The sequence below is a fragment of the Cajanus cajan genome, chromosome 2 (assembly GCF_000230855.2).
Source record: "Cajanus cajan strain Asha chromosome 2, NIPB_CcT2T_4, whole genome shotgun sequence".
In the NCBI taxonomy this organism is placed as follows: Eukaryota; Viridiplantae; Streptophyta; class Magnoliopsida; order Fabales; family Fabaceae; genus Cajanus; species Cajanus cajan.
Window position 1 is genome coordinate 30,822,227 of NC_138518.1, and position 19,450 is coordinate 30,841,676.

The 19,450-nt window shown below is 40.0% G+C and overlaps 1 non-coding gene across 1 annotated transcript; it reads left to right on the plus strand.

Moving 5' to 3' along the window:
* The first annotated feature begins 7,741 nt into the window (after positions 1 to 7,741).
* Positions 7,742 to 7,848, plus strand: LOC145955356 (small nucleolar RNA R71). Its single transcript, XR_014431970.1, has one exon. It is a non-coding gene; the product is annotated as a small nucleolar RNA R71 (small nucleolar RNA).
* Positions 7,849 to 19,450: the final 11,602 nt, after the last annotated feature.

Genomic DNA, 19,450 nt, shown 5'->3' on the forward strand with positions numbered 1-19,450 from the left:
GGCCGTGATTTTCTCTGGTGAATCACGGGCGTGATTTAGAATCACGGCCGTGATTTTCCCTGTAGCTCAGCATTTCCTCTTTAATTCTTAAATCTTGATCCTGCTCAGAGAAAACACAACACATACCAAGAAAAGCATAAAATAGGAAAATGATATAAAAATTTATTAAAAACATGAAAGATATGCATGATTATGCTATGAATTCTTGTGAATTAAAGTGCTAAAATACGAGTAAAATACACAACATCAAATAACCCCAAACTTGAACTTTTGTTTGTCCTCAAACAATAATTAGCACTTTGAAAAAAAAAATCATCAAGAATTAACTGAGCATTTAAAATCTTCACTCTTAGTCTCACAAGGTCCAATTAGAATCTTAATCTTTCATTACTAGCGCCAACTCTTAGTTTCTAAGAGTTTCATGATGTCAAATCTTGTAAAGCTCATTAGTCAAACGAAGATAATTTAACAGAAATAATTTTTCAATGATTGTGACACAAATAGGGGTAATATTTTTATTTTTGTTTTTGTCTCACCTAAAACATTTCCCCAGTAGCCAATCAGTGTAGAGAGGATGATAATTTCAAGAACACGTAGCCTCAAAGGGGGTCTAGCTATTTTACTAAACAATTCCCCAGTAGCTAATTAGTTCCCTTAGTTTTCTAAGGTTAAGAATATTCTCCCTCTAACCTATGACCTCAAAGGGGTGCTAGGTGATTTTTTTTTTTTTTATTATTATTACCCCCCAAAAGCTTTTAAGCACGAATTAAAAAGAATTTATCTTCAAGAGACTATTTTTATAATTCTCGATCATTTCAAGCCTCAATACTAAGAACCAAGTGCTAGCCACAAAACCAGCTAATTTTTCAACCTTTTGTTCTGAGACTTCAAGATTCAATTCCTCACATTCAGTGTTTTCAAAGACGAACAATTTCATTAAAAATATTTACTTTTCAAACACAAATTCAAGCTGGGATTAACTGAATATGTATATATGCATGATTTTTTTTTTTTTTTTTTTTTTTTTTTTTTTACTTTGCATGAATGAATGAAATGCGTACATCCTCCTAACCCCAAACTTAAAGATTTGCTTGTCCCGAAGCAAAGAGCTAATGAATGCATGATAGATTATTTTAACAAAATTATAAAATGCATGAATATGCAACCAACCCACAACAGAAAGGAATGCTTGTCCCTAAGCATCAGAGTAAAATAAGGAATAAGAAAGATCTCACTGTGGTGGAAAATCATCTGGATACCGTTGAATGTGCCATTGATACATTTGATCAACCATGTAATTATAATGCTGCTGGCGTTCATCCATTTGTTTCAGCCGGTTATCCATTGATTGAATAGCTGCCAGGATAGCAGCATTGTCCACCTCAGGTCCAGGATGTAGAGGGGGTTGTTCAGGAGCTGCTTCCTCATCTGCAGGAGCCGCTTCCTCAGCTGCTGGAGGTAGGTCCTCTAATGGCTCCAGTGGAAACTGCCGTGTAGCCCGGTTCTTCACGGTGTATGTTGGATTTGGTAACTGGTGGTGCACTCCCGACTGGGTTACTACAAAGTAGTATTTATCATCTTCATCTTTCGCAATGCAGTTCATAGAAGAGCAGGTAGCAAAATTAATAGTACGGCTTCCAGGGAGTGGTTCTAACTGGTCCAGCCAAGCGTGATAGCCAAGGTGTTTGGCTATAGTGGTAATGAGGCCGCCATTCACAATCGCACCGTGGCTGGTATTGGAAATACTCTGGAACTGTCGTGCCAAATGACTGCCAGAATCAATAGGCTCCTCTCTGTTTTCCATCATAGCCCATAAAAGTAAAAGGTCGCTCAAACGAACCTTTCCTTCAGAATCACCTCGGGCCAAAACAGTAGAGGCAATAAAGCGGTGCATAATACGGATGGCGGGATGGCGGAAAGTAGAGGAATTACATTTTCCAGCGACCCAATTACTTGTACCTGTCAAACTATACCAAAAAGAACCAGGGTTGAAAGAACTTGGGGTTCTCGTGCTCCCTCCAGTGGGAAATCCAAAAATATTATTGAACTGAGCCAGGGTTAATTCGTGTTCTTGGTTAAACATACGGAAAGAAATCAAACCTTCAGAACAATTTGGCCCAGATAATATTTCCGTGTGGAGAGAGCTCAAGAACTCAAGAACTAGTCGAGGATAAACAATATCATTATGCATGGTAGCAAAGGTTGTCCACCCAATGTTAGTTAACATGAAATTGATATCAGCACGTAAACCCAACTTACGAATAAATGGGAAGTCGAGATACCTGGTAGGATGGATAGTGCGGAAGCGTAATACCTCGTTCCGCTCACGCTGTTCATCGTTCCGATAGAACCTCGGAGGAAGGTGCGGAATTTCACTTGCTTCTTCCTCGTAACTGTGGGTATCGGAAGCGGTGGAGGACGAACCAACGGTACGGGTGCGCTTGGGAGCCATGGATGAACGGAAGGAGTGAATGTGGGAGGAAGAGGGAAGAAGAGGAAGAAGAAGTGAGAAGCTAGGGTTTGGGAGAGAAGAAAAGAGAGAATGGGCAGAGTTCGTAAGTTTGAGAGAAGTGAGAATGTAAAAGGAGGGGGAAAAATATATAAGGGAAAGGGGAATTTCAAAAATCACGGGTTGTATCTGTTGAGCGTCAGCAGGGAATCACGGGTGTGATTGGAAATCACGGCCGTGATTCTCTTTGTGAGTTTTCAAAAATTCAAACAGAGGAGATCACGCCCGTGATTTATAATCACGGTCGTGATTCTCTCTGGGGTTTTCCAAAAATTTTCCAGAGAAGATCACGCCCGTGATTTATAATCACGGTCGTGATTCTCTCTGGGGTTTTCCAAAAATTTTCCAGAGAAGATCACGCCCGTGATTTAGAATCACGGTCGTGATTCTCTCTGGAACTCTGAAATTTTATTTTATTATTATTATTATTATTATTATTATTATTATTATTTTTTTTTTTTAAGAAACTTGAGTAGGTTCCTGAAGAACCATAGAGTATAATTTTTCTAAGTGTTCCCCATGGAAATATAACTTCAATCTCTGTGCATTGACCTTGAATATGTCGTCTTTATCGTTTCTGATTTCTACAGCTCCATAGGGATATACTTTTTGAACTGTAAAAGGCCCTGACCATCTTGACTTCAATTTTCCAGGAAACAATCTGAGTCTGGAATTAAATAATAGCACCGAGTCCCCTTGCTTGAATTCTCTTCTATGTATATGCTTGTCATGCCACCTCTTTGTTCTTTCTTTGTAAATCTTAGCATTTTCATATGAGTCTAATCTGATTTCATCAAGCTCATTGAGTTCCAATTTCCTTTTTTCTCCAGCATCCTTTAGGTCATAGTTGAAGTATTTTGTTGCCCACAAAGCCTTGTGTTCTAGCTCTACAGGAAGATGGCAAGATTTGCCATAAATCAGCCTAAATGGAGACATGCCAATAGGTGTTTTGTAAGCAGTCCTGTAGGCCCAAAGAGCTTCATCTAATCTTAAAGACCAGTCCTTTCTTGTTGTAGATACAGTCTTCTCAAGAATCTTTTTAATTTCTCTGTTGGATATTTCTACCTGTCCACTTGTTTGAGGGTGATAAGGTGTACCAACCTTGTGAGTGACTCCATACTTTTTTAAGAGAGATTCAAACTTTCTTTCAATAAAATGTGAGCCTCCATCACTGATCACACTCTTGGGACCCCAAATCTTGGAAATATAATTCTTTTGAAGAGTTTAATGACAGTATTTGAATCACTCGTTTGAGCGGGAATCGCTTCTACCCACTTGGACACATAATCAACTGCAACTAATATGAACTTGTAACCTTTAGAACTAGGGAATGGTCCCATGTAATCTACTCCCCATACATAAAAAATTTCTACTTCTAAAATCCCATTTAATGGCATTTCATGTTTCCTGGATATATTCCCTGATCTTTGGCATTGGTCACAAGAATTTACCATCTTCCAAGTATCCTTAAATAAGTTTGGCCAGTAAAAACCAGATTGTAGAATTTTAGCTGCAGTTTTTGACGTACTAGCATGCCCTCCATATGCGGAAGAATGACATGAGTGAATGATGTGAGGAGCTGCTTCTTCTGAGATACACCTTCTGTAGATACCATCTCTACACCTCTTATATAGGTAAGGTTCATCCCAAATAAAGCTGTTAAGGTCACTAAAGAATTTCTTCTTTTGTTGATAATTAAAGTCTTCAGGAAGGACTCCACATGCTAAGTAATTCACATAATCTGCATACCAGGGACTGTTTTTCACAACAACTGCTAAAAGCTTTTCGTCTGGGAAGCTGTCATTAATAGGGAGTTCCTCCTTTGTTGCTTGGTCTTGTGGAAGTCGAGGGAGATGATCAGCTACTACATTTTCTACTCCCTTTCTGTCCACAATCTCTAAATCAAATTCTTGTAAAAGGAGAATCCATCTGAGGAGCCTAGGTTTAGCATCCTTTTTATTAAAAAGATACTTTAGGGCAGAGTGATCTGTGTAAACAATAACCTTAGACCCCACAAGATAAGATCTGAACTTTTCAAAAGCATAGACGACTGCTAACAATTCTTTTTCTGTTGTTGCATAATTGGCTTGGGCTTCATCAAGAGTCTTGCTGGCATAGTATATAGCATGAACCTTCTTGTCCTTTCTTTGTCCCAATACAGCTCCTATAGCATAGTCACTTGCATCACACATGATTTCAAAAGGAAGGCTCCAGTCAGGAGTTTGCAGAATAGGAGCTGTAGTGAGAGCTTCTTTCAACCTGTAGAATGCATTCTTACAAGAAACATCAAAGTTAAAAGGTACCTCTTTCACAAGTAGATTAGATAATGGTTTAGAGATTTTTGAAAAATCTTTAATAAACCTTCGGTAGAAACCGGCATGCCCTAAGAAACTTCTAACACCTTTAACATCAATTGGAAGAGGCAATTTATCAATTACTTCTATTTTTGCTCTATCTACCTCAATTCCTCTCCCAGATATTAGGTGTCCTAAGACAATTCCTTCTTGTACCATAAAATGACATTTTTCCCAATTTAAGACTAAATTCACTTCAGAGCAACGCTGCAATACTTTAGTTAGATTTAATAGACAGTCATCAAAGGAAATACCATAAACTGAAAAGTCATCCATGAAAACTTCCATCTCTTTTTCTAATAAATCACTAAAGATTGCAGTCATACATCTTTGAAAGGTAGCAGGTGCATTACATAGGCCAAAAGGCATTCTCCTATAAGCAAAAGTACCATAGGGACATGTAAAAGTAGTTTTCTCTTGGTCTAATGGATGAATAGGGATTTGATGAAAACCGGAGTATCCGTCCAAATAACAAAAGTATGAATGCATTGCTAACCTTTCAAGCATTTGATCAATAAAAGGTAAGGGAAAGTGATCCTTTCTAGTGGCATTATTTAATTTTCTATAATCAACACACATACGCCACCCAGTCACAGTTCTTGTGGGAATTAATTCATTATTATCATTTTTAACTACTGTCATCCCACCTTTCTTAGGAACCACATGAACTGGACTTACCCAAGGACTATCAGATATAGCATAAATTACCTTAGCATCCAATAATTTCAAAATTTCTTTCTTTACCTCTTCTTTCATCTTGGGATTTAGTCTTCTTTGAGCTTCAACAGAAGGTTTGGATCCTTCCTCCAAGAAGATGCGATGCATACAAAATGAAGAACTAATTCCCTTTATATCAGCCATAGTATATCCAATAACTTTTCTAAATTTTCTCAACTCATTGAGAAGTTTTTCAGTTTCTTTTTCATTTAAAGCTGAATTTACTATGACTGGATAAGTGGAATTAGCCCCCAAAAACTCATACCTTAAAGATGAAGGAAGTGGTTTAAGTTCTAACTTTGGAGAGTTTTCTTCTTGCCAATCTGTTGAAGACTCAAGAAGACTTTCTACTAGAGGATCTTTTTCTTTACACGGGGGACTTGAATCGATCAAGCAAGCATAATTAGGTTGAATCCCCTCAAGATCTATGTGCTTTCCTCCAACTAGAAAATTCTCCAAGGGATCCCTCAAAATAGATCTCATGACTTCTTCCTCCATGTCTTTAGGCAATATATCAACCCTGCAGCAAATATTTTCAAGAGAAGGTTGTCTAACAGATTTAGCAATATTAAATTCCATTGTTTCATCATTAATGGATAAGGACAATTTTCCATGTTTGACATCTACTATCACGCCTGCTGTAGCCAAAAATGGTCTACCTAGTATGATTGGTATTTGTTTGTCCTCTTCCATTTCTAAAACAACAAAATCTCCCGGAATTAAAAATTTACCTATCTTAACTGGAACATCTTCTAAAATTCCTATAGGATATTTTATAGATCTATCTGCTAACTGGATTGACATTGCTGTAGGCTTTAATTCTCCCATATCTAATTTCTTGCAAATTGATAAAGGCATTAAACTGATACTTGCCCCAAGGTCACATAAGGCTTTTTCAAACCTTAGATTTCCAATGAGACAAGGTATAGAGAAACTACCAGGATCCTTAAGTTTTTTGGGCAAATTATGATGGATCAATGTAACAGTCTCTCTATCATCCAATTTCCTTCGGTTAGCTAAAAGATCCTTAAGAAATTTAGCATATGTAGGCATCTGTTGTAGAGCTTCTACAAATGGAATGTTTACATACACTTGTTTGATCATATTTAAAAAATTTTCAAATTGTCTATCAAGTTTAGTCCTTGCTAACCTTTGAGGAAAAGGAATTGGAGGGTGATAAACAGTTTGAGGCTTTGATGAAGATACTTTTTCTTTTTCTAATCTCTCTTTTTCAGGTTTTTCAACCATAGGAGAAGCGTCTTCATCAATCTCAATATTATCATTTTGATTAGACACAGGTCTGTCTAATTTCTTCCCACTCCTTAAAGTAACAGCATTAACATTTTCAGCTGGGTTTGCAACTGTTTTACCTGGGAACTTACCTGGAGAATTGTTTGAACTAGGCATCAACTGTGCAATTTGATTTTCCAGCATCTTGTTGTGGAGAGTAATATTCTCAACCTTGACAGCAAGGTTTTGAATAGAATTTGCCATTGAATCATTGGTCTGTTTTTGATTAGTGACAAAATTCTCCATAAGGTTTTCTAATCTTGAAACACTTTGTTGAATTGAGGGTGTCTGTACTGGATTTCCTTCCCCATTAATGAAGTGATTGGACGGATGGAAATTAGGTTGCTGATTGCTAGTTCCTTGAACTGGGTTATTCTTCCAAGAAAAGTTAGGATGATTCTTCCAACCAGGGTTGTATGTGTTGGAATATGGATTACTCTTCTCTCTTCGAGGAGTGTCATAGAAATTATGAGAAGCTGCCACCTGTTCAGTAGTATCTTCTTTTTCTCCAGTAAAAATTGAGGTACAATCTACTGCAGTGTGCCCTTGTTCCCTACAAAGGTCACATACTTGATTTGTAGCCACTGAATTAACCTTAGCTTTTTCCATCTTGTCTAATCTTTGATTAAGAGTATCAAATTTTGCTAAGAGTAACTCAATATTGTTCACTTCATATCGCCCCGGAGTTCCTTTCCTTGCTGTGACTTCTCTTTCACTGTATTGGCTGTGATTTGAGGCTACATTTTCCAAAATAATCATGCAGTCATTAATAGGTTTCCCCATGAAAGATCCTCCAGCTGCTGAGTCTAATATCATGGTGCTTTGTTGGTCCAATCCTTCAAAGAAAAATTGGATGGTAAGCCAACGGTTGAAGCCATGTTGTGGGCATGCTTGAAGATATCCTTTGAACCGCTCCCATGCTTCATAAATAGTCTCTCCAGTGCCTTGTTGGAAATTAGTGATTTTCTTCCTCAATTCTTTAGTTTTAGAAGGAGGAAAGAATTTCTCTAGAAAAGCTCTTTCACATAATTCCCAAGTTGCTATCTTTTCTCTAGGCACTGTTCTTAGCCACACCTTTGCCTTATCTCTCAAGGTGAGTGAGAATAAGCGGAGTCGCATTCCATCAGAAACTTCATCATCAAATTGCTGGGTCTCACAGATTTCCAACAACCCCTCTAAGTGGTCATTAGGATCTTCTGATGGTAGTCCTCCAAAGGTGTTCTGTTTGAGCATATTCACCAGAGAAGCTGGTACAGTAGCTCCAGTTTGCATCTCCCCTCCAGGTATCCCACGAGCTACGGGTGCAGAGTAATCCCGAAGCGGTAAATTATCTCGTTGTGCAGCCATGTTAAATTCTCTAGAAAGGTTTCTTTTCCTTCTCAGGAGAGTTCTTTCAATCTCAGGATCAAGTGGTGTTGGTTTCCCAAGACGTAGAGATCTCTTTTGCATTAACCCTAAGGCACTGCAAAAAAAAAGAAAGTGACCCGTGAAATCTGAATTGGAGAAGTAAACACTAAAAAAAAATTATTTATTTATAATTTTTTTTTTTTTTTTTTTAAATTCGAATTAAAATAATTGTAATTTAAATCAAGAGACGTAGTCCCCGGCAACGGCGCCAAAAACTTGATGTATGGAAAACCGCAAGTGTACGGTTGTCGTCAAGTAATAAATATCGAATCACAGGGACTACGTGTTTGACCTAGAATTACTAGTATTTTAATTTGAATTTTAAAACAGAATGAATTTTTGTTTTGAGATGATAAGATCAGATTTGATGGTAAAAGAGATAGTAATGCAATTAATGAATAAGATAAAACTTTAAGATAAGATAAGGAGATTTCCGGGAATCTAGGGTTCGCACAAAGAGTTCCAACATTATTGAATTATTATTTTCATTAATTAATTCCATTCCATCTTGAAGGTAGTCTTAACCTAATTTAATCCTTGCACCTTCTCAGGCTACGAGGACGTGTTTAATTAAAATTAATCTCTACTCTCGTGGTAATTACGTTCAATTAAACCCATTAAGATCTTTGTTAATCTATTGCTCCTCGAAAGCTTAAATCAACTCTCGTGATTTAACACTCAAGTCTGTTCCTTTAGGTTCCGATAATTAGGTTCTCCTCTCAGTTCATCCCTAATTATCTATGATTATGAAAATTAAGATTAATTGTTTATCATAATTATAATCAAGTTATCCTCTCAGTTCATCCTTAATTAATGTTATTATGAAAACAATAATATTAAAGTTCATATATAAAATATAAAAGAACAGATCAAGAATTGGAATAAAATTAAGAAACTGAATAATGCATTAATAAAGAGGTTCTCAGAGGCTAAGCCCTGATCCCAGAAAAAGGGAAACTACTCACAGGAGTTCATAGTAGTTCTCCAAGAAAAAAAGAATAAAAGAAAAGCAAACCTTAGAGTCGATGGCACAGGCGCCCAACCTTCTCCAAGTGTCAAAAACTAAAAAAAACTGTCTCCGAAAACAAAAATCCCCGTTCTAGGCTAACCTCATCTAATTTATAACCTAAAAGGGTAAAAAGGTAAAACTACCAAGATAAAAATTACAAAGATAAAATAAAAATAAAACTTAAAACTTAAAAAGCTGGGACGCGAAGTGAATCACGACCGTGACTGAGAATCACGACCGTGATCTTCTCTGGAGCACATCTATGAAGGGTCAGTGGCGTTCACGGGTGTGATTGGGAGTCACGGCCGTGATTTTCTCTGGTGAATCACGGGCGTGATTTAGAATCACGGCCGTGATTTTCCCTGTAGCTCAGCATTTCCTCTTTAATTCTTAAATCTTGATCCTGCTCAGAGAAAACACAACACATACCAAGAAAAGCATAAAATAGGAAAATGATATAAAAATTTATTAAAAACATGAAAGATATGCATGATTATGCTATGAATTCTTGTGAATTAAAGTGCTAAAATACGAGTAAAATACACAACATCAATAAGGAGGCAAGGCCAGTGGCCCAGAGGAAGAGGAAGGTCGGCGGTGAAAGGCGGGAGCCCATCATCACTAAGACACAGAAATTGTTGAACGCTGGCTTCATCCGTGAGGTCAGATACACCACATGGCTGACAAATGTGGTCCTGGTGAAGAAGAGCTCGGGGAAGTGGCGCATGTGCGTCGACTACACCGACTTGAACAAAGCATGCCCCAAGGACTCATACCCCTTGCCCAGCATTGACAGGCTGGTTGACGAAGCGTCCGGGCACGCCCTCCTCAGTTTCCTCGACGCCTACTCCGGGTACAACCAGATAATGATTTACCCACCCGACGAGGTACATACGTCCTTCATCACCGACCCAACCAACTATTGCTACCGGGTGATGCCTTTCGGTCTCAAAAATGCGGGGGGTGACCTACCAGCGGCTGATGGATAAGGTTTTCCACCACCAGATCGGGTGGAACATGGAGGTCTACGTCGAGGACATGGTAGTCAAGACCACCTCGGCAACAGATCATGCTATCGACCTCGCCGAGGTGTTTGCTCAGATCAGGAGGCACAACATGCGCCTCAATCCGGAGAAGTGCGTTTTCGGCATCCAGGGAGGCAAGTTCCTCGGTTTCATGATCACCAGCAGAGGAATTGAGGCCAATCCCGAGAAGTGTAAAGCAATCATCTAGATGCAAAGTCCACAAACGGTGAAGGAGGTCCAACGCCTAGCCGGACGGTTGGTCTCACTGTCTCGTTTCATCCCCAGACCTGCAGAAAAGGCAAGGCCGATCTTTACTCTACTACAGAAGCCACAAAACTTTCAGTGGACGGATCAATGCGAAGAAGCTTTCCGAAGCTTCAAAACCTTTCTCACGACTCCGCCAATCCTACAGAGGCTGGATCACAAAACTGACCTCCTCCTCTACTTGGCCGTGGCAGAAAGCGCTATCAGCGCAGTGATAGTACAAGAGCACCAGAAAGTGCAGACACCGATCTACTTCATCAGCTGAGTCCTCCAAGACGCGGAAAAGCGGTACCAAATGATCGAGAAACTGGCACTAGCACTTGTCACCGCAGCTCGGCGTCTCCGACCCTACTTCTAAGGTCACTAGGTGGTAGTAAAAATCGACTACCCCATCAAGCAAATTCTGCGAAAGCTCGAGCTCGCCGGATAGATGATTGCGTGGTCAGTAAAATTGTCGGAGTTTGGCATCCAGTACGAAAGTCGCGAACCCATGAAAGCCCAATGTCTGGCCGACTTCGTAGCCGAGCTCACGCCTACTACCGCCGAGGAACCTCAAGGTATGGACTTTACACGTTGACGGGTCCTCCAACTCTAAAGGTGGTGGTGCAGGTATCATTTTGGAAGGGCCAAACCAAGTCACCTTGGAGCAGTCCCTCAAGTTTAGCTTCAAGGTGACCAACAACCAGGCGGAGTACGAGGAACTCCTCGCAGGACTGAGGCTAGCCTACGACCTCGGAGCTCGAAGAGTGAGTTGCAACAGCGACTCGAAGCTCATGGTAGAGCAACTCAGTGGGGCGTACCAGGCAAAGGACACTCTCCTACAATGGTACTTCCACGTCGCATCCCACCAGATCTCGTCCTTTGACAAGTTCACCATACAACATGTGACTCGAGAACAAAATACCTGAGTTGACCTCCTGTCAAAGCTCGCCAGTACCAAAAGGCCTGGACAACACCGAACTATCATCCAGGAGACCTTGCACTCACCCAGCTTTGACGACAAAGTCGTCAACATCGGTGACAGCGAAGACCAGGGGTGGATGACAGGTATTTGGAGTCACTTGAAGGAGGGGATCCTGCCCGAGAATAAGGACGAAGCTCAGAAAATGAGGTTGAGATCGGCTAAGTTCGTCATTATCGGGGATGAGCTATTCAAGCGCGGTGTTTCCACTCTGCTGCTTGAATGCTTGACTGCGTCCCAGGCAGCCTACGTCATCGAGGAAATTCATCGGGGCATATGTGGCATGCATTCTGGAGCACGCTCAATGGCGACCAGGGTACTCCGAGCTGGGTACTATTGGCCCACTCTAAAGTCGGATTGCTAAGACTACATCCGAAAGTGCAAAGAGTGCCAGCAGTTTGGCAACACACACCAGCAATCGCCCAAAGCTCTCCACCAAATGATGTCGGCGTGGCCTTTCTCCCAGTGGGGAATGGACATCCTCGGGCCATTCCCCCCTGCGAAAGGTCAACTGAAGTTCCTCCTAGTGGCGATCGATTACTTCACCAAGTGGATTGAAGCTTGCCCACTCGCCAAAATCACCACTAAGAACGTGCAAAAATTCACTTGGAGGAATATCATTTGCAGATTCGGAATCCCTCACACCCTCGTTACTGACAATGGCCGACAGTTCATCGCACAGGAATTCGAGGACTTCCTCCGCGAGCTCGGTATCAAACATCTTCCGACCTCGGTGGAACACCCTGAAACCAATGGCCAAGCCAAAGCAGCCAACAAGGTCATCCTCCAGGAACTTAAGAAGCGGCTAAGGAACGCCAAAGGACAGTGGCCCGACGAACTCCCCAGCATCCTCTGGGCGTATCATTGCACCCCCTAGTCAACCACGCAAGAGATGCCTTATAGGCTGACCTACGAAGCTGACGCAATGATCCCAGTGGAGGTTGGAGAGACTTCCCACCGACGTCAAGTTTTCGATAGCGAGCAGAACGCTCACGAGTTGGCAGCTGACCTCGACTTGGTGGACGAGCTTAGAGACGAAGCTCAAATCCACGAAGAAGCCTGCAAGCTCCGAGCTTCCCGAAGGTACAACACACAAGTACGACCTCGCACTTCCGAGTTGGCGACTTGGTGTGGCGATTACTAGGCGAAGCATGGAAAGACACGTCAGATGGGAAACTTGCACCCACTTGGGGTGGCCCTTTCCGAGTTACAGAAGACTTGGAAAATGGAGCGTATAGACTGGAAGAACTCAACGGGAAGCTATACCGCGAACTTGGAATGCTACGCATCTCAAGTTTTATTTCAGTTGAACTCTGTACGAATGAGCTGTGCACTCTTTTCTCGCCTCAGTCTTTTGTCCCAAAAAATAGAAAAATGGGTTTTGGCTGAGAGGGTTTTTAACGAGGCACAATTACATAATCAATAAAATGACTCATTCCGTTCAACTCACATTCTCTTTGCATTATTTTATGTTTTACGCTAAATAGAGGTCGAGTTCGAACCAACTTATTTCGCTCTCACTTAAGGTCAAGTTCGAACCTTCACAAAAATTACTTAACGAAAAATCTGAGGTCGAGTTCGAACCTCGGTATGATTAAGGTCGAGTTCGAACCTTCACAAAAATTACTTAACGAAAAATCTGAAGTCGAGTTCGAACCTCGGTATGATTAAGGTCGAGTTCGAACCTTCACAAAAATTACTTAACGAAAAATTTGAGGTCGAGTTCGAACCTCGGTATGATTAAGGTCGAGTTCGAACCTTCACAAAAAACTACTTAACGAAAAACCGAGGTCGCGTTCGAACCTCGGCATGATCAACTCAAGGTGAAGTATCACCAAGTATAAAAGCATACAACAGACATCGAACGTGTGTCTCTAAACGCGCAAACAGCAAAAATCAAGCCTAAACACAAAGGCAAAGAAAAGCGCAAACACAAATAGACAAAGAAAAATATACATATACAAGCAATGTTTCACAGTTCCACACTTGAATTCAAAACAGGAAAATAAAGCAGAAAAAATGTAGCTAAGCTATTACAAAATTGGCCTACACAGAGGCATTCTCGCTGGAGCTGTCCTCGACATCGTCTTCCTTGACAAGCTTCCCGAAGCGGATGACTTTCTCCATGTGCATGGTAGAAAGGTCAGATCTTGGCGCGAGGAGCCTGACCGGGCAGCCTTGAGGAAACCCCTCTTATGCTCAATCAGAATCGAGCGCTCGGTCTCCTCAAGCTTCTTCTCCAGCGTCGCCTTCTCCGCCTCCAGCTTCGCGAGGTCCGTTCTCAAGGCGGCAATCTCCTCTTCCCTGCCACCGAGAATGACCTCATCGTGCTCCTCAGCCGGCAAAACAAGCTCGCCCCTCAGAAAGGTCACTTCATCCTCTAAAGAGTGAACCCGACCCCGGGAAGACATCACCTCATCTTCCAAGCTCCGCACCCGACCTCGGGACGACGCGACGAGCCCCTGCAGCTCGCCCACCTGGGAAGCATAATTCTCGTTGGAGCGCAGGGCAATCTCCAACGATTTCTGAACCCTGGCGAGATCTGCCTTCACTGCTTGAAGCTTGGCGCCTTGCATCTTCGCCTCACCGAGGGCAGCACTCAGCACCTTGTTCTCCTCCTTCAGGACCTTGTTCTCGTCCTTCAGAGGTTGAACTCGGTTCCTCAGCCTAACCAAATCCTCCTGTTGTGTGGACCACTTATGCTTCCAGTGGTCCACAATCGCTATAGTTCTCTACAGAAAGACCTGGGCAGCGTCGAAGCTTTTTACGGGCCCAGGCCCCTCGATCAGTCCCTGGTCATCCGAAGTCAGCAAACCTTGAGGGAAGAACTTCTTGGCAGTCACCCCAGCGCCCCACAGTGAGTTTAGGTCGGCCGATGCACTCACATGGTCTAGTCGCACCTGGGTGATAGACTATGGCCAAGGCCAAGGAATCCAATAGGTGATCTACTAAAAGAACCAAGCGAAATGGGATGATCTTAAAGACCTTTTTCATATATTTTGTACATAGTTCCTTTGTATAGGTCTTATTTTGCCTTTGTATTTGTGAGGCACTTTACTTGCTTTTAATTAGTGTTTGTATATTGTTTTTAAGGTAGGTAACTTGGAGAGTTTAACTCCATTTAACCTCCCTAGTTGATACATTCATTTTGTATTTTTTCAGTAGGGAAAAAGGGGTGGCATTTAGCAATGCTTGAGGGTGTGACTAGTAATTGGGCCAGAACTGGGCCTAGGCAAAATTTTGCATATTGGACTCATTTTGCTCCTAATTTTTCATAGATTTGATTTAGCTAGGTCTCATCATCATATGATGAACCTAACTAAACCAAATCAAATATTTTTGAATTAATTCATGGAGCCAAAATGAGCCAAGGCCGCCTATGCCTTCTACCTTTGTTCTTGGCCGAATTTCTTGTCTTTCCTTCAAGGTTTGAAACTTGCCTTGCAAGCTTCTAAACCTTGGAAGGTTAAGCCTACCTTACCATGGTTCTTAAGTGAACCATGGTCAAGGTTAGCTTTTCCTACAAGCTAGCTAAACCGTGGGAGTTAAAGCTTACCTTACCATGGTTCCTAGTGAACCATGGTTAAGGTTAGCTTATCCTAGAAGCTACCTCTCCCTATATATTTGTAAATACCTCTCTTGTACTCACTTTTGAACATTTTGAGAAATGAAATATAAATTTCTCTCTCACTCAAGAGTCCCTAAAATCGAAAGAGAACCTCCACTCTAAGGTTACCTTCAAATTTTCTTCAAACTTTGCTTTGGTTCCTCAAGCTTCTACAACAAGCTTGAAGTAACCGAACCTCCTCCTAAGGCTTCTCCTCCATTGAAGACTTCTTCATGGAGATTTCGAGCTTCTCCTAAGGTCAACCTCAAGGCATTTCGGTCCTAAGCATGGAACTATTGAAGATTATCAATCTTCTTCAACTTAGCTCCATCATTTTTGGTATCTAGAGCCTAGTGCTCTTGAGGTTTTTGTCTCTAATTTTTTATACTTGAATCCGTGTTGTATCTTCCTTTGTCTATGTCTAAATTTGTGTTTGCTTCATGGATCTAGTTCTAATATAATTTTTGATGGATCCTATATGTCTAATATGAAGTAATTGATTCATGTTTGCTTGTTCCTATTCTTGTGAATCAATTTTGGTTTTGGTGCTTTAGGTACTCTTGTTCTTGTGCATTTTTAATTTTGCTTGAGTATCTCCATTCATTCACATGTGTCCGTGATTGGACAAAATGCATTGAGTATAGATTTTGTTTCTTAATCAATTGTTTTGTCTTAGAAAGTCATGTGTAGTCCTTTGTATGTTGAATCTTCCTAGACTAGCGTGTTTGACCTAATTTTTGTTTTGTGTTGTTGTGTCTGAAAATTTTTGTGTCTTTGCTTATTAAATCTGTACCTTACTATATGTACTTTTACTTTACATGATTGAGTTCCTAATTTGCTATTAGTTCTAGCAAATTTCCTAGAGTTAGGTTTCTATTATGTCTTATTAAAAGTTTTGTCAAAGAAAATTGTTAAACACTTCTCCTATTAGGTTTCTTTGAGTCTTGTTGTGTGGCTGAAACCTATTGAAATTTTTTGAGCCTTAAAAAAGAGACAAAACAGAGGTGTGAGTGTCCTAAATGCATGAGAAAAACAAAAGAATGAGTGCTTAAAATTTTGACCTAAAAACAATACAAAATAGTGAAGCACTAGCTATAAAATGCATGTGAACACCTCTTGTTTTGTGTAAAATTTTTGCTGCAGTTTTTCTAACCTAAAACCGAGACTTATAAGTGTTCAAAAGGCAATTAAACTCCTGATTAATCAAAGAAAAAGAAGTGAAAAATATTTTGCAAAAGAAAAAGAAAGAAAATGACAAAAGAAAAAGCCAAAGGAGTGAAAAATCTAGTAAACATTGCTCTCGGTTTTAGCAATATTTTTGCTTATAAATTTTGTGACCAGCCACATCATTTGAGTCTTGTTTTTATTTCTAATCTTAGCTTTTGATTTGGTAATCCATTCTAGTGCCTTTCCTAGGTTAATCTTTGTGTGCTAGCTTTCAAAATTGCCTTAATTTTTTGCTTGTCAATTTTGTGGAATTCTTTCTAGTCTTGTCTCATTTTTCTTCCACCAATTGGTGTAGCTATTCTAAATTGTTCTTTTTCAGTTTTACACTAATATTCCAGTCTTGAAGGTGGTTGAGTGCTTCTTGAAAGGTGTAGGAGGCCAAGGCAAAGGACATCCACTTGAAGGCTTTGGTGGTTGCTTAGGGAGTTTGTTTTCTCTTGGTGGCTAGGCTCTTGAAAACACCTAGAAGTGACTTAAGTCAAGGTTGCTTCTAAAGTGGAGTGAAAACACATTGTGAGGCTGCAACTTGGTGGCTGGATTGGAGCAAGAAGGAGCTACATCATTTGTGAAAGTTTTTGTGAAAATTTAGAGACTAATTTAGTGACGGAATTTTTGGTTTCTAAAACTAGTTTTCCTTACAAAATCCGTCTCTAAATTTGTTTCTAAATTAGTGGCTGATTTGTTTTCTTTGAAATTAAGTGCAGCCACTAATTTCATTTGAATGTGAATTTACATTTCATTTGGAGTGTGAATTTGCATTTCATTTGAAGAAAATTTGAATTTCAATTTTCTTGTAATCTTTGTTTTTCCAAATTTTTGTACAAGGCCTTTATTAAGGAGTGTCTTGGAGTGCCTTTGGTGTATCTCCATCTCTCCTTAAGAGTTCTTATAGTAAATCTCGTTTAGTACTTGTGAGAGTGGTCTTTGAAGGTCTTTGGTACCTTTCAAGCTCTCACCTAGGTTTAAATTGCTTACCACGCCTAGTTTATGTTTTCTTGTCTTTAAGTTTTCAAGCCATTTATGTTTTAAGCAATTTAAGTTTTCAGTCATTTAAGTTTTCAAGCAATTTATGTTTTCTTGCTCTTTATGATTTCAAGCATCATATAACTTGTACACCTAGGCACTTGTTTGTTATTTTTCTTTAAGAAAAGATCTTTGTGAAAATTGATTTGTGTAAGGCAAACGTACAAGGGGGTTTAGAGATTTTTACTTGAAGAGGCTTGGTTATTAAGTGGCTCTTTAGTAGCTCACCTCCCTCCAAAGTTCAATTTGTACTCTTAGACCTCCAAGTGCCAAGTCTAAGCACTTCAAAAAAATTTATTTTCATAAAAACTATTTTTGTGTGAAAATCTTCTTGAATTAAAATGTCTCAAAATTCCTCCAATAGTGAAAGTGATGGCTCTCCAAAAAGTCTTTCTTATATCACTAAAGAGCTTAAATCACTTAAGCTATGGAAAAAGCAAGAGTCCATTCAAAGAGAAAAAGAAAGGATTGAAAGAGAAGGACAACTTGCTTACCTTGAGGAAGAATTGAGAATTTTAAAACAAGAAGAAGAAAAATTGAAAGAAAATATGAGAAAACAGAGAAAAAAAAGTAGGAGTTCACACTCCCAATACACATCTCCTAATGAAAGCCTTAATGTGGGCAACCATTATCAACCTTCCCCTTGAAAAACTATTAAACCTAGGGAATCCAAGGTGGATCTCCCTCAATTTTTTGGGAAGGATGATGTGGAGGCCTACCTTGATTGGGAGATGAAGGTAGAACAACTCTTTGCTTGCCATAGGGTAAGTGAAGAAAGGAAAGTTCCACTTGCAACCCTTAGCTTTCAAGGGCATGCAATGTATTGGTGGACCTCTTTGGAAAGAGAAAGACGTCTCCACAATGATCCTCCTATCCAATATTGGAATGATCTTAGGAGTGCATTGAGGAGGAGACACATTCCCTCTTACTATGGCAGGGAGCTTATGAATAAGCTCCAAAGGCTCCAACAAAAAGATATGTCTGTAGAACAGTACAGGCAACAAATAGAGCTATACATGATGAGGGCATGTATTAGGGAAGAGGAAGCCACCACTGTAGCTAGATTCCTAAGTGGTATTGACTTTAGAGATTAGAGACCAAGTGGAGCTACTACCCTACAGGGACTTAAATGATTTAGTCAAACTTTGTGTAAGGGTAGAACAACAAATGTTGAGAAAATCTTCTTCTAAAAGAGAAGGCTCCCACTCTAGATCTCTTAAGAAAGACTACATGGAGGAGGAAAAATCTTTTGAAAAGAAAAATATTTTAGAAACCTCCAAGGAATTAGCTAAGAATAAGGATAAGAACAAAGAGAAGGGTAAAGGAACCCACACTCCACACACTAGCACAAAGACTAGTGATATTAAATGTTTCAAGTGTCTAGGGAGAGATCACATTGCTTCTCAATGCCCTACAAAGAAAGTCATGATCTTAAGGGGGCATGACACTTATAGTAATCAAGAAGAGACTACTACCTCTTCTTCTAATGAGAGTGAGGTTGAAACAAAGCTTCAAGGGACCAAAGTGGAGCCAATTTATCCTTATGAAGGAGAGCTCCTAATGCTTAGGAGAATCCTTCATAATCAACCTAGTGGTAACCTATCACAAAGAGAGAACATCTTTCATACAAGATGTAATATTTTAAATAATGCTTGTTCTCTCATTGTTGATAGTGGTTCATGGTGCAATTGTTGTAGCACTAGGTTGGTTAAAAAGTTGAGTTTAATTACTATGCCACATCCTCAACCTTATCATTTGCAATGGCTTAATAAGGATGACGACATAGTAGTTGACCAACAACTGAAGGTCAAGTTTTCCATTGGGAAGTATGAGGACCAAGCTTTATGTGATATAGTACCAATGGAAGCTTGTCATATTTTGTTAGGAAGACCATGGCAATTTGAAAAGAAAACTATACATAATGGTCTTACTAATGAAATTTCCTTCACTCACAAGGAAAAAAATTTTGTACTTTATCCTCTCTCACCTCAACAAGTGGCTGAGGATCAAGCACAAATGAAAAACAAAAGAGAAAGAGAAAAGGTAGGGAAGAGTAA